Raw genomic sequence first — 15,848 nt, 5'->3', positions numbered from 1 at the left:
TTTTTGTCTTATTTTAAAAAGTAAAAAACTAACAAAACAATAATGAAGACAAAAAACAACACAAAAACAACAAAAACGATACATGACCTCAAAACAAAATGATGGGTTTTAACAATGGTTGCTACCTTACATAGTGCAATGAAATTGCTCAGTCCAGCAGACATAAGAATGTAAGACTGATCAAACCATCACAGACAGTAAAAAGTAATAAAAAAAATGGAAATGATGCAGAGCTTCACCATATAAGATTGTAGGAGTTCAACAATGGTTCTTATACTGCATATTGTTGTTTTCAGATCAGTCATTCTGATTACCAGACTCAAGCATGCAAAATTGGTCAAGAAAAAAAATTTTAAGCATTAACCATTCCTTTCAATAAACCACAGACATCAGCATACTAGGACAGGTGTATTGTTGATGTCTGTGGTTTATTGAAAGGAACAGTCAATGCTTAAAATTTTTTTTCTCTTGACCAATTTTGCCTGCTTGAATCTGGTATATATGTGCACAAGATAGGTAGGATAATTATACTACTAATATCTGTTGGTTTATTGAAAGGAGCTGTTAATGAGAGCTAATCATCTTAACTCTCTTCCATCTTATTTGGTTATAAGCTCCTGGAGGTGATGGTGGTGGTGTGATAGTGTCTTCTGCTTCCTGGACTCTCACCAGGAAGTGAATGCTTGGTACTCATGACTGACTGAATTCTGTGAAGGTTACTTGAACGCGGGTGGCTCTAAAAGGGCTCTCATCTCTTCTCTGTCAGTCTAACATCTGAGAGAGGAGGCGGGCACACTTCCCATCTCTCCCAGGGTGAGAAAATGCTGCCAGGACCTTACCCCAATAACTTAAGGAGCTGGAACTGTTGCAGATGAGTTCAGGGAAAAATCAGGGAAAAGGAACAACTTGTGAAGAGGTGCACAGATACTGCCAGACTCAGCTGGCAAGAGGTCTGAGTCTAAGGGTCAGGGATTTGAACCGAGCTTCAAGGAGGAAGTCTCTACTGACTATGTCTGAGAACAAACATTGCAGTTTTCTCTTGGGTAGGGAACAAGTGTACCCAAGTTCAGTAGGATTAGACAGGATGACAGCTGCTCAGGGAACTCATCCAGACTCAGAAACTTGGCCAGTGAAGCTGGGCCAGCTTTCTGCTGTGATCTCAGAATTTACTATTATTATTATGAATGAAGCTTTATGCCATCAAAACAAAAGTGTCATGTATGGAGTCATGGGAAAGACCTCAGCCACAGAAGACATGAAACTGAGCTTGATCTGGGGAGGCTATGACTTGCTTCTCAGAGGCTCAGTTTCTCCACCTGTAAATTGGGTTGTGATGCAATCTTTTGAGTGACGCGGAATGAAATAAACATCTTTCCCAGAAGGTGGCAGCACACACAAATCACAGTCACTAGTTATTTCCACTTCAGATTTTCTTGGGGAAAGCCTGGAAGAATATTCTCCTGGCTGGAATGTATTCACTTCATGCTCATCGCTGGTGTCCGGCCAGGGATCTAACAGCATAGACTGCAGAACATGAAGTGTCTGAAAACTCAACCCCTAAGAAGGGGCTCAGATTCTTTTGTCTCTACTTACCTTTTCTTTGTCTCCAACTTGAGTCTTTCTTCTGCAGTCTAATTCTCACTCGAGGAGAGAGACATATAAAAGATGCTTCTTTCTTTGCTTGAATGTATTAGAGTTTAAACAATGACTGTCATTGAACTGTCTGGAATCGGTAATGATAAAAGCACTGCAATAAATTATAGATAAAAGGACTACAAATTAGCGGCACAAAATGTCCCAAGACAAGCATAACAGAAAGAACAAGAGCCAGACACTTAACCTTAGCCGCTATCAAAAGTGTGGTGGCTGTATTTCTTGACACAAATCAGAAGGTGGTTGAAGCTTTTGGACTGAGTTTAAAATTAGAAATGTGAATAAGTGAATAGATCATGCATCCTTCCAATAATTATTGGCTAGAGTTAATTGTCAGCCCCGTGGGACCAAACATATTAATGTTATAAATCAACCCCTGACAGGGGCATCCAGGGAGAAGAGACTGTGAAAGTCAGAATTTTTTTGTGGAGTAATTTGTGTGGTTTCAACCAGAAGCCAGTGGCTGTCAGCTCTTTGTATATTTGAGTCATATGTGGAGCCTCTAAAATCACAGACGGCCGCACCTCATCCAAGAACCATTACACCAACTGGAACATCCTATTAAATCAGAAAATTACCACTTTTGTATTTTTCCATGGTCCTTCAAGTAATTCCAAGGTGCCCTGGCATAGGACAATCGGTTAACTTGAGGAAGGAAGAGCCAGTCTTCTCAGACTTTTGCCAGTATTTGCCTTAACAAGCAAAGGGGTCTATCTGGGATGTCAGTCTTGGTTATTTGGGCCCATGTGTAGTAGCTTTTGCTGCCTAAGCTATGATATGGGTAGTCCATAGTAAAAGAAGAGAAGGCAGGTTAGGAAGGGTTGTTGCTCCTCTGAGCTGATTTAATTGCTTTTGTTAATAGCAGGAAAGGCAAGGGAATAGCATTTATGCACCAGGTGTTGTTATGGGACCTTTACATAAAATAGTTTCTTTAATTTTTTTTTACAACTTTTGTATTTTAAAGAGAGAAAAAAACCCAATAAAAATGATACAGAATTTTAAGACAAGATGATGGGAAATTAACAATCGTTATTATACTGTATATTGTTGTCTTCAAAGTGGTTGCTCAGATTACCAGATATAGGCATGTAAAATTGATCAAACAATATAAGCACTAACTGTTCCTTTCAATGAACTAATAGAGATTAGTAGTATAATTATCTTAGCTATCATGTGTGTGTATATATGTATGTATATACATATATATATAAATTTTCCCTTCCTTCTTTTCTCCTTTCCCCCACCCCAGTTCTTTCCTTTTGAGCAGTTTCTTTCCCTTTCACAGTATCTATTATATCTCTTGGATCTTATTTACTCTTTCAGTTTCTTATGCTAGGGAGAAAATATGATGTTTACACATGCTAGTCTGATTTATTTCACTTAAGAGTATGGTCTTGAGATACATCCCACAGCAATATATGTGCACCCACGTTTATAGCAGCACAATCTGTAATGACTAAATCTTGGAGACAACCCAAATGTCCATCAACTGAGAAATGGATATAAAAGATGTGGTGTTTTTATACAGTGGAATATTTCTCAGCTATAATGAAAGATAAACTTGAGGCATGCATAGGCAAATATACACAAATGATTTTACACAGTGTTTACCTCCCATTTGCGTGGGAGAAAACGAAGGCTCAGAGGAGTTAAGTAGACTGCTCAAGGGCCAGTTGTGGGGTTCTGTTGGGACAGAAACTACAGCTATCTGACTCCAAAAGCTAAGTCTTCATACTAATCATGCTTTGGCAAAGCTCAGCATCAAAAACATGTAACGGCTGTTGGGCACATTTGAGAGGAGTTGATAAGCATCCCTCTACTTCTAACCACTGTTGGCATTACCAGCTGTGTAGTTCAGGTATGAGTTTCTCACACTTAGTCCATCTTCTCAGATTCAGAAGTCAACAGCAGGACAACTCAGGAACTCTGTGTGCTTCTGTTTCACTGAAGGCCTTTGCCTGATAGACCAAATGCATTGGCAGAAGAGAAAACTGGGAGTAAGAAGAAGAAAATAAGGAATGATAAATAGAAATGATCTCCTCAGTTAGTATTGTAAACTCTGTGAAGAAGCCCTGTCTCAATCCTGCACTTTTTGTTTTTCTGCATCAAAGAATCACAAATCTTAGAGAACCTTTTAGGGGAGGGGAAATAAATCTTTCACTTAGATTAAGCGAATTAGCTACAGAATTGCAGTTTAGATTTATAAAAGTCAAATTAGTAAAATAAAATAAATAGAAGTTTATTAACATGTACATTGTACATGTTCAAGCCAGCAGCCAGAGATGTTTATCTAGGGGGTGAGAACATGGGGCTATACGTTATATTAACAGAAAAACAATAAGTCTTTAGAGAAGTGACAAGGAAAAGGAGAAGGACTTTGAGCTTCAAGGGGTGGCCATGTGTGGGCAGGAGAATGTAGAGGGAACGAATGGAAAACAAAGATAGTAAGGTAGGTGCCTCTGGTGCTATTGCTGGGCTAAGGTTCTAGAGTTGGGTCTAATGATTACTTCTGCCCTTGCTGGTAGAGAGGAAAACACTTTTCCAAATATATACCCTGCCTTTAACAAACAGGGAATGCAGAAAGCTTTTCTTATATCTGCATTTTCTCACTTGCCTTCAGCTCAAAATAATCCTCATACCAAAGTAGCATATTTTAGTGTTGCACATTCTGCTTTTATTAACCTTAAGCTGGAGAAATCTCTGCTAGCTGCATGTCTCTGGAAGGCTCGTGTTCTGGGTGGAAGCTGGACCTCAACGAGGCCACTCTGCATGCTCTGGTATCTGAAGTTGGCACTGTGGAGATGGGAAGCTTCCTGGAAGCACGTCATGACTTTGTTTTCATGAGAGTTACCTGGCAGAGCTCAGTTCCAAAAATGATGCTTCTAGAAATGCCCCATGATACCTTGAAAAAATATATATCTAAACCATTTTCAGTGTCTTAAGAAACTACTCTCTATTACAGCCTGCAGGCAAAAACAAGCTGTATATAAACTCCATTATCTTATTTGTAGATGGCTTTCTGCCTGTGCATTAAACTACCAGTGTTTTAGACCCCAAATTATTATTCTAGGTGCACAAAGACCTAAAATCCTGGGATATTTTTGTTTTTAGCTCCTATTTTTTTTTCTAACAGCAAAATATTTTGGGAAAGTAGTCTCCGGACTTGATCTGTATCTAAACATCTGGAAAATATGCAAACATGTACTGCTGGAATAAATATATCTCTATTTGTTACAACTTGAGCACTTTGACTTATATTACTAGGCAAAAGATAAGAGAGACAGCAGGTAATTGCACTGCTATACCACAGAATGAAGTTTGTTTGATTTGGCAAAGTTGCACTAAAGTGCGATTTATGGGAGTAACAATAAAGAATTCCATAAGCATATAGGAGGTACTTTTGAAATGAAAATATTTCAGGTTGGGATTTAATTTATTTAAAATAAAATACTCTTGCTTTGGAATAAAAAATTACAGTAAGGCCTACAAATAATTACAGAAAGGTCTTAATTACAGTAAGGTCTAAAAAAATTACAGTAATATCTATGAAAAGGATGGCTGCTGGGTTTTTCCATACTTTTAAAAATGGCAGAATGCCAACAGGAGTCAGATTTTTCCACAAGGAAGTGGAAAGAATACCATACACGGTGGCAGAAGACCTGGCTGCCAATATTAATGATGTCCCAAGTACAGTAGTAGCCTAGGTGTTGTCTGATGTATGTGAGAGGTAAATACTTCATATGACCACTAGTACAGTTTGGTGCACTGCCTTGGTTTGTGTTAGCATGTTAGCAGTTTTACCCATTACTGCTTCTACAGGTGTAAAAACCAGTCAAAAACACAAATCGTTCCTTAGTATTGTTATGAAAACAATCTCAGCCTCATGGACCACTTGATGGGGGCTCAGGATCTGTTTCAGGTACTTTCTTATTGCTAGGACAAAGTACCTAACACTCACAAGTTAAAGAACGAAAGATTTATTTAAGCTCACAGTGTGTAGAGAGTCCACAGTTGGCTGGTTCCAAGGCAGGGTGGCATGGCAGAGGAGAAACAGTCTACGGCAGGGGAGGCAGGAAGCAGGCAAACAGTGAGCAGGCCTTCCTTCTGTCCATTTATACTCCATCCAGGCTACAAACCTAACTGATCCAGGATGGGCCTTCCATTATTCACCCCAGAACTATGCTAAATCAATTTCATTACCACACACACTTCATCCCAGTATCATACACCCTGGAGTCAGCCACCTCTGAAAAGCTCCCCTTGTGAATGCATGAGGCTTTGGGGGGACATCTAGATATCAGCTATAACGAGGACCACTAGCTGTCTGTGGGATGTACTTTTAGAACCCCTGATTTAGAGGGTTTGGGCTCCTTCAGGAGTTAGGAAGCAGGCTGGCAATCATGGTTCTCTCAGGCCTTCTGATGCTGAATATGGATGAAAGACTCAGAAATTAAGACAGAAAAGTCAGGATACTTTAGTGCTTAGGGCAACAAAGCATAAGATTATAAACAGCCCAAGGTAATGGTAATAGGGCTAGCTGAATTCTCTATCTCTTCTGCTAGTATTCTGTCTCAGTGGTTATAATTATGTTCTGTACATGGGAAGGAAATTGTTTTACCTTTCCATTTCTTTTTCCTTCATAAAAGTCTGGATCAGACTGTTTTGAGTCATGAATGAGGGTTCTTGTCTAAGAACCATAACATAAAGGAAATGTCCACACTTTCCCTTGTCTTCTTTTAAGTTACCTACAGTTCCCAAAGAGTCAGGCAGCTTCAGGAGCCATTCTGGCATTGGCAGCAATATTAAACAGCAGTCTATTTAATTTTTTAGAGACACATATCAGACAGATATCAGAGTTCAGAGGACTGTACATCCATGGAAGCTGCTGTGATCTCTGGAGAAGGTGTTTTGGACCAGAATATGGAGTTCTGGATGAGACAATAGCTGCGAGAAGGTGGCCTCCACTCAGCTCATATAATGACTCCTTAACAAGTGCTTGGCTGGTGTATTAGACTTTTCTAGAAAAACCAAATCAGTATAAAATGTATGTAAAATTATACAAAAGGGTTTATTAGGTAGGCTGTCTGCATGCTGGAGAGTTTGCAAATCCAGGAGCAGTTGAAGATCGAAGGCCTGGAAGCTCCCTGTGGAGTCACTAGTGCGTCTGTGGCAGAAAGCCGAAGAGTCGGTGTCGGAAAGGCTGAAGACACTGGTGACCAATGTCCAAAGGCAATGGCAGACAGGAGCTCCTACAAAAAAGGGAACAATTCTTCTTCCCTTTTTATTCTGTCCAGGCTACAAACCTATTCATTGGTTGGTGCCATCCAAATCTGGGGTTGAGTCTTCTCCTCTCTGTTACTGGCTTATGTGTCAGTCACACACAGAGACACTCAGAACTCTACTAATTTGTTAGGCCACTTTCATTCAAGTCAAGTGACATATCATAATTAAAGATCATAGCTGGTAACAAGTACCACCTCTCTTCATAGGCCATATCTTAGTGCCGAGTGAGGGTAGGGCTTATTCATTGGCAACAAAACCCTTCGCAACAGAATTCTCATTAAAGCAATTCTGGCCAGTTTCTGCTAAGCAGTTATCATATAATACACTAAGAATGACCTAAAAATAACATGAGATAAAGATATAACTAACAGCTCTAAACATGAGTTTTCCACTACTTGAACAGCAAAGTTTGAAAAAAACCCTGCTTGGTGTTCTAAACTTTGCTTGATAGTTGAACCAAAAATTGAACAAAACCTGTATGACTGAATATGAGTGATGACTTGTGTCTCACCATGGACAAAGAGGGATGACTCTTCAGTCTGAGCTCTAGCCCAGACAAAGTACAGTATAGTGCTTGTATTAGTGCACTATAAACATTCATTGTTTATTCGTGCACTATTAAAACATTCGATGTTGTGCCATGTTTGTTATTTTGTGCCTTATTTGTTAAAATATTGTAACCATGGCTCCACAGAAAGTTAGTGATACCAGCAGTAAGGCTATGAGGAAAACTGTGAGAACCAGGATAGAGTAAAAGAAAGAAATCCTTGTGGAATTTGTTCAAGTCCAAGGAAAATGAATATATAAGTGCAATTTTTGGGCCTCAGAAGCAATTATTTGTCTTTCCATTACTTCCTATGGGAAAAATGTTTAGTTCTTGACATGTTCTGTGTTTGAACATGAATTTGGAATGAATTGAGTCTGATAACTGACGTATCACTGTAAATCTCCCAGGCAGAAGGCACCTGCCCTCCTGTGAGATCAGAGTAAATGACCTTGTCAGTTTGCAATTTTGATGTACAATTTTAGTTACATTTACATTGCAGGTGTTCCTGAAGGCTTAACAAGGGACAGGATGTCCCAGAAAATGTCCTTTTAAAGTACCAACATTTGTCACCTCAGACCCTCTCTTCTCAACTCTTCATTCCCTTATAAAAACCCAACTTCTCATCCTGATGGCAAAGTCTTCTGCTGGAACTTGTCCACTATTTCCGTGCAGTGCATCAGTAAACTCTTCACTGTTGTAGATTCCTGATTGTTAGTAATTTTTTTTACCATCTAGTAAATTCTTGTGAGGCCCTCCACACATGGTCTCACATGGCACTAAAGTCACAGAGAATGAAGACACAATTGTCTGCCAAGTAGCAGCCATGTAGGTCCATTTCAGGAAGGGAGTTTATACACCAGCTCAGACACTAGCTCTAGGATTTGGGGTAACTTCAACCATTGTTGTCATCATCATTATTGTCATCATCATTATCATTATAACACTTCATGAAATCCTCTCAAAACCCAAAGATATGGAAGTAATTACTCTCGTTAAGCCTTTCTTCATGAATTTGATGCAAACATAAGATGAATACACACTAGTGATTTATTTACCTCATTCATGAGTGAAAGAACCATTAATATGTCAGTACTAGTTCAGAGAACATATGAAAGACTATGGAGTTTGTAGGCAATGTAAGAATGAGATTGTTGGGTTAGATGCGAAAACTGAATTATGTTTAATGGAACCACACACTTTAACTTTTGTGGCTATATAGTCTATTGGACTGAAATTATTGGCTATCCTCTGGACAAACACTTACAATGTAGATCTGTCCTCTTCCAAATTGAGTAGTAAAAAGCCACACAGAGTACTACACTGAAAGAACCCCTGCTGATCTTGCCTGCTTATAGTAAGTCCTTGACTTACAAATATTTGGATTCTGAACTTTCACAGATACCAATGGACCTCACATTAGGAACATGTGAAGATGTGAAAATCTTGGAAGTAGCTCACGTGTCTGCTGGACGTTGTCACAGTTTCACTGTTGTGTGCTTACTGTATAGTGAGATAGTATGCAGGAGTACAGTGCTCAATCAGTCCAGGATGTCCAGAAGGAAGAGGAAAGGCGGTGGTGATGGGAGGGGAGTGGTAGGAAGTACAAAGCTTCCTTTTTGTATTTATGAATGAAACTGACTTATGAACATTTTCTCCGAACAGAACTCATTCATAAGTCAGGGACTTGCTATATCTCAAATATTTGGATAGATTTTATGAAAACTGCAATCTATGGATGGTAAAGAGACTAACTTGTGCCAGACTGTATTGATTAGATGCAGCAGAGCAAACCTCCATATGGCTATGTTCTTGTTTTTTTCACTAAATGAGTTACCACCACTCCAAGTTCACTCTCTAGGGAGAGGGCGAGAGGAGAGACTCCTGGTATCCTTTAAAGGAGGTGAAAGAAAGCAGGGAAGAGTTCAGAAAAAAAGAAAACTTCAGGCTACCAGACACAATCAGTTATCCATCTGGCCACCGTTAGTACAAACAAGTCTTTTCTTCCATCCCCTGCTTTGTTAAGTCTACCCTGAGATGACATGAGTGTAAATGCACTGTGGGGGACTCATGCATGTATCAAATTATGGATAAGTTCTCATATTTTTAAGCTGAAAGAAAAATAATTTGTTACTAATTTATTAATTGAATATGTCTTCTTGCACTAGTAGTACAACTGCTTTTAAAGGAAGTTTTTGTTGTATGTAGAAAAATATTAAAGGAAGTTTTTATTGTATGTAGAAAAATGTTTCTCTAATTTTCAGAAGTACCCTTTCCTGAATTATTCTTGGTAAGAATAATATTTAACTTCTTAAGATTGAAGTAGAGGCAAGTTGTGGCTTCATGTTCCCTTTTAGGTTTGTCACAATTTGTCAAAACATGACATAAAACAAAAATGCATGGAGTAGGGCAGGTTTATTTATAAGCAGAGACTTGAGCCAAATGCAGCAGTAAACTAAAAAATGCAATGAATCATATTAATTGGTTTTGAACTTAAAGGGAAACAAACAGAAATTTTAGAATGCCATAAGTAACAAACCAGTTTCAACCAGATCTGAATAGTATTGGAGTGGAAAATTTATCATCTTTAGTAAGTGACATCCGAAAATAAATTAGGAAAGGCATTGTCTTAATTTAGGAAAACTCTTCTAATACATTTACGGGAGGGAGTTAAGGCCCTGGCAATTGCAGGGTGGAGGGAACTCTATCTCTCTGTGACCTTGGGAAGCAGGAAAACAAACTCTCTTACTACTCTTTTGAGTTCTTAGTTGGGATGGACCTTTGTCACAATGGGCAGGTTAAAAAGAGAAAGACAGGTGGAAGTTTATAAACATATATATTTCACGTATAAATGGGAGCTACCTAGTCAATAAGTTATTTTCAAAGAGGTGGCTTAGATCTCTGGCTTATATAGCATCTTCAACAAGACAGTAAATTGTTAGATACATATCAAGACTGTTAGTGACTGGTTGGTGGGTTCTTTTCTCAGCCCAGAAAGAATTGCAAGGCAGAGAGTCAAAAGAGTACTGAGCAAAAGCATTTATTATAGAGCAAAACCAGAGAGCAGCCTTTGTTGCAGAGTGAAAGCAGAAAGCTCCGGGAATTGAATTCAGGAGGGGACCTGAGCGAGTTGGTGTGAGGACTCTGCCTAGGGGTTTTATTCCTCCCCAGGTGACTACATTTAGCTTTTCTAAAGTTATCAGCACAAACAGAACAAAGATATTCTTTAGAGAGATATGAGTAGAGACTTGGTGGTACTGGTTATATATCACCTTATTTTATCTTATTCTTGGGCAAGAAAATCTCAGCGCTCTAGCGAAGCCTTTGTTGAGCCTCTGGAGCCCTAGCCCTGCCCACTATTTCCTCCCCCATCTCCCTCTTCAGCTTGGGTTTTCCCTAGCTGCCTGTCTTGTCTGTGAAACTGCCTCTGCCAGAACCCTCCCCATGGGCCAGTATCACCCTGAGAAATTGTCTCACCTTCCCACAGAGCCCTGCTCATGTTTGACATTTTCTCATACATAGCATGTTTTACTGAGCTGACTGTTTAAATTGCTGCTGCTCGCCTCCTGCTGGGAAAGTGACACCTGAACCTTAGAAGACAGACCTGAGCCCAATGTGCTTGTGCAGAGGGCTTGGAGTTCGCTCTCCTCAGGTCTTATGCTACCTGCCTGTTTCAAAGACAAAGAAAAAGGACTTTGAATCTCCAACCCTAACAACTTGTCTGGAGACAAACACATGGGAGTCAGTCAAGTCTGTCAGGTAGATTCATTGTTGCTGTATCCAGGCTGAAAATGTTTAAAGTGAAGAGTCCAGGGATCTTCACCCTCAACTACGGCACCTTGATATCCTATTTTAAATTAAAGCCTCTTAAATGTCAGCAGTTGTGGGAAGAGTCTTTCCTCCGACATTTCCTTAATTGTAGTAAGATTAGACTACCAAAGACTACATGATTGCTTCTTTTCCCACTCTGAAATATCATCATTAATCACATAAAAGACTAAGGAAACAACCATACCTGGACGATTTTATTGCAAAATAACATCTACCACTCAGGCTTGCTCAAATTCCACAGAAAGCAATTTATAAATTCATTTTGATTTCCTAGGTCCATTCATTCTCCCTAATAATCATTTGCTATCTCTCAAACTTGCCTATAATCTTCCATTTTTTCCTATGAAGAAGGATATATAAGCATCAGAACTTCATTGGGTTAGCTGGTGTGATTCTGTCCTACGCATGTCAATATATGTAATCATTAGGTACTGCAACATGTACAAAAAAAGTATTGCAAACTTGCCAAAAGTACCTGATATGCTTTTTAGATACTGTGTACAGTGACTAATAATGCATAATATTTACATGTGTCAATTTTTATCTATAGTACAAATGTCCAGTGAAAAACAGCTTGTCATTTAAAAAGTATTGGTGACAAAAATGTGTATTATTTTTCTTATTTATCTCTTGTTAGTTCCTCTGGTGAGCTTTCAGAAGGTGAATGGAAGCCTTTCCAATTACTCCTGTAGATATTTCTTATAGAGGGTAGAAAGACACTTTCCTTTGTAAATTTATGCTTTAGGTAAATGTGAAGAGCAGAAGCTTTTCTTGTGTCTATTTCTCAATTGCATTCAGCTCAAAATAATTCTATATCTGTGAATTTTAAGAAAAGCTGAATCTCCAAGAAGGGTCCCAAATGGCTAAGTGAGCCTACAGTTCAGGATGGAGCTTCATAGCTATTTGCAGATTGTAGGGTCACATGTGAACTCTGTCCCTGGGAAAGCTATAAACTGAGTTTTGGGGCCCTTGCAAAGGAATGTTCTGTTCAAATGTCTAGATTAACAGCCCTGGGAAGTCTTATTTTTGTTGACTGGATCTAACTAATAAACTATAACCTATAGTTATATATAAATGTCAACTAATCAGGGTTGAGCATTATTGCAACACTTATTTGTGAAAATGGACCCCAGTGAAACCTTAGGTACGTACTTTATATCAGCTGGCCTCTGTTCCTTTGGAGAACACTTTTATTTTGTACCAAAAGCCTTTTTGTCTCTTTGGTGTAGACATTGTTTTCTTTCTCTCTCTTCCCCTCCCTTTCTTTCTGCCAAGAAGCATTTTCCATGGAGGAATGGACAAACCCTTTTAGGACAGGGACTTTTAAACAGTAACTTTAAAATTGTTTGTTGCACCACATTGCAGAACTCTCTGACTCTTTCACCTTAGTGTGCTGATGCCTTGGGTAAGTAGTATGTTTGGTTAGTTTGGTTTCAGTGGTGGAGAAAGGAAAAAACTACACAAGAAAAACTATTCTTTTAAAAACTTTGTTCCTTTTGAAAGTGCCTAGCTCTGTAACTGCTTCATGGCTCTGTAGCTACTTTCTTCATGACCCCTGTAACCACAAGAGCATGACCAAACATACAGGATATCTGAATGTAACAAGTTCCATGATCATTAATCTGGTCTTGTAGCTGATGATCATTAATCTAGCCTTCTAACCAATGATCTCACCCTGCTAGCCAATCATATAGAAGCGATAGCCCACAAGCACTAGTCACTTGGCTTTGCTGATTGGGAATGCTCCTGGCTAAGACCACTGGTGTAAAATAAAGCTGTACATTGCCTACAGACTTCGAGTGTCATTCCTTTCCTGGACTTGGTTTTGCCACAACATTCTTGGTTTTCTGACTGGGAAAGCCATACTGCTCACTTAGGCTACCAGCTGGGGCCCAGCAATCAGAGCAGGGACCTCTCCAGGCTCCCTGAAGGAAAGGTGCACCCCCCAGATTTTTCTTGGAGTCCCCTCTGAGGCTGGGATTGGAGGTCCCTGCTCAATGCTATTGCTCCCATTGGACCCAAAGAAGGGGAAAGGATGCAGTTAGGTTGGGTCATCAGATAAAGTAAGACCCCCAGGGACACCCCAGTCAGTCTGTCTGTCAGTCCTGCTCATCTCAAGCAAAGGGGGAGTCTGATCAACTTTTGTTGGTTGAGGCCACCCTCAACTAGTGTGAAGGGAAGGGAGGGATTTGGAATGTTCAACCTGTGAGTGCTCACTGAGTGATTGTGTGAGTGAGTAGAATGGACAGTATAAACAATAGGCTGCTCTGTCTATGCACCAAGACCAGGAAGCATTGGTCATGGTGGCTGATTGGGCCTTCACCTTTGGTTCATGGTGATCCACATATAGCATAATAGAGGCCTTGCACCCTCCTTAGCTCAGTCACTCCTAAGTCTCCCAAGGGGCACAGTCAGGCAGGCATCTGAATGGTCTCTCTCTGGGGGGCACCCACCCTTTGTCTGTTGCACCACTGTTCACAGGTGCACAACATACACATAAGAAAATAGGTAGAATGGGTACAAGCCAGAGTAAACCTACACTCCTTGATTGTATGTTGAAAAACTTTGAAAGAGGATTTTCTGATGACTATGGAGTAAAAATGAAACCTCAGAAGCTCCATACCTTTTGTGACATTGAATGGTCAAACCTTTGCCCTGACTGGCTATCTGAAGGGATATTTGATGTTGAAATTGTTTGCCTAGTTTGGAACAAAGTGACAGAGCCTGATGAACAATGCTTGTTGTAGTTTGGGGTTTTGCAATGGGAACAGTATAATACATGACACATATCTTATAAGATTATTTATAATAGTCACCCAAGAATCACATACAAAAAGAGAGTGCAGGAAATTTGTCCACACACTAAGACCAAAAAATCCAGCTGAGGGCCTGGATCCCATGGTAATGTCCTGCATGAGTTCAGCTGAAGACCCAGAGCCCATAACAATGGCCTCAAGAGCAACCGGAGGCCAAGAGCCCATGACAATGTCTCATGCAGGCCTGTTTCATGGATCTGCACTGGGAAGACCCAAAGGTCAGTGGTGCAAGCTAGAAAGTCTGTGCCCGTGCGATGAAGGATGTGTGCTAGCAGGCTGAGGGATCTGAACTAGAGCCAGGAAGCAACCCTCAAAGTAAGAACCAGAGCTCCCCTGAAAAGTACCACAACCATCTTCAACAGTGAAGTCTTGAGCTCCTCCAGTGATGAGGAAACCTCAGGTCCCATCAGCAAAGCCAACATGACAAGCTTCTCCAGGAGACTGAGCAGTATACGATACCATCTTTCCCTCTGGATCCAGGAAGTGATGCTCAAAGTGAGTTCATCAGGAAAGCCAGCATGACAAGCTCCTCCAAGAGAACCAACAGCTCCTTACAGCTTCTAACAGCACCCAACCGCTTCTACCAGCTCCCATAAACCTGTCTCCTTCTTCAGTTCTGTGTCAGGATGATGCTGGCAACAATCCTCAGGTGGGCCTTCCACACCCAGCACCATGCTGGTTCAATTCAGCTGGTGTTACAAGTTGACCACCAGTTGTCAATCCACCACAAGGCCATTCTGATCAATTTTCTTATATTGACTCCTGGCTCAACCTGTGTCAGAGCCTCCTACCTGGCTTCTAACCTGTGTCCTGAATGACATGAAATCAATCCTAGTCATCAAAACAAACCTGCAGTGTTGTCTGAAAGGCTCTCATATTCAGCCCAAGCCAGCCGAGTCCAACTTGCCTCCTAACATTCATCAACCCCAAGTTGCTCAGCCAGCCATGATGCCTCCACTGCCAGCGCTGTTTCCTGTATCACAATCTTCTGCTCTGCCAATAACACCTAATGTGCCTCCTGATCCCCAATTGGACCCTTTGTCATGTGGCATCAACACTGCTAGAAATACTGACTGCCTCTTAGGCCTCATGGTGGTGGGTTATAGCCCCATCAGTCACTGTCTAGGCTCTGCCACTCAGTCCAAGGCTCCAGGTCACCTCCAGCTGCTGCTTCATGTTTATCCTAGAGCTCAGGGAGGTTCACCCAACAAACTGACTGTGATCTATTATCAGCTGTTCAGCTCCAATGACTTCTTAAATTGGAGGTATCACGTCCTATTTGGAGGAGCCCCAGGAGATGACAGACCTTACATCCATCTTTCAGACCCACCTGCCAACATGGATGACTTTCAGCTACTCCTTCTGACTTTGTTTAATACTGAAGAACATCATCACATTTTAGATGGGGCCCAAGCCTGGTTAAAATCAAAAGTTCCCACCACTGTGGTTGATTCTGACACTTGGGTGAATACAGTCCTCCTCTGAGCACAGCCAAACTGGGACTGTAACATGGCAGAAGCCCATGAAGCCTTAGATCGGTACTGCACTGCTCTCCTTACAAGCCTCAAAGAGGGAGGCAAAAAGCCAATGAACATGTATAAAGTTACTGAAGTTACCCAGGAACCCAATGAAAGTCCAGCCAGATTTTATGAAAGACTCTGTGAAGCCTACTAGGTCTATACATCCTTTGACCCTGAGGCTCATAAATAATCAACAGATGG

Source organism: Chinchilla lanigera, unplaced genomic scaffold (genome assembly GCF_000276665.1).
Source record: "Chinchilla lanigera isolate Chin_1 unplaced genomic scaffold, ChiLan1.0 scaffold00045, whole genome shotgun sequence".
NCBI lineage: Eukaryota > Metazoa > Chordata > Mammalia > Rodentia > Chinchillidae > Chinchilla > Chinchilla lanigera.
The sequence above is the reverse complement of the archived record's forward strand: the minus strand, read 5'-3'. Positions refer to the sequence as shown.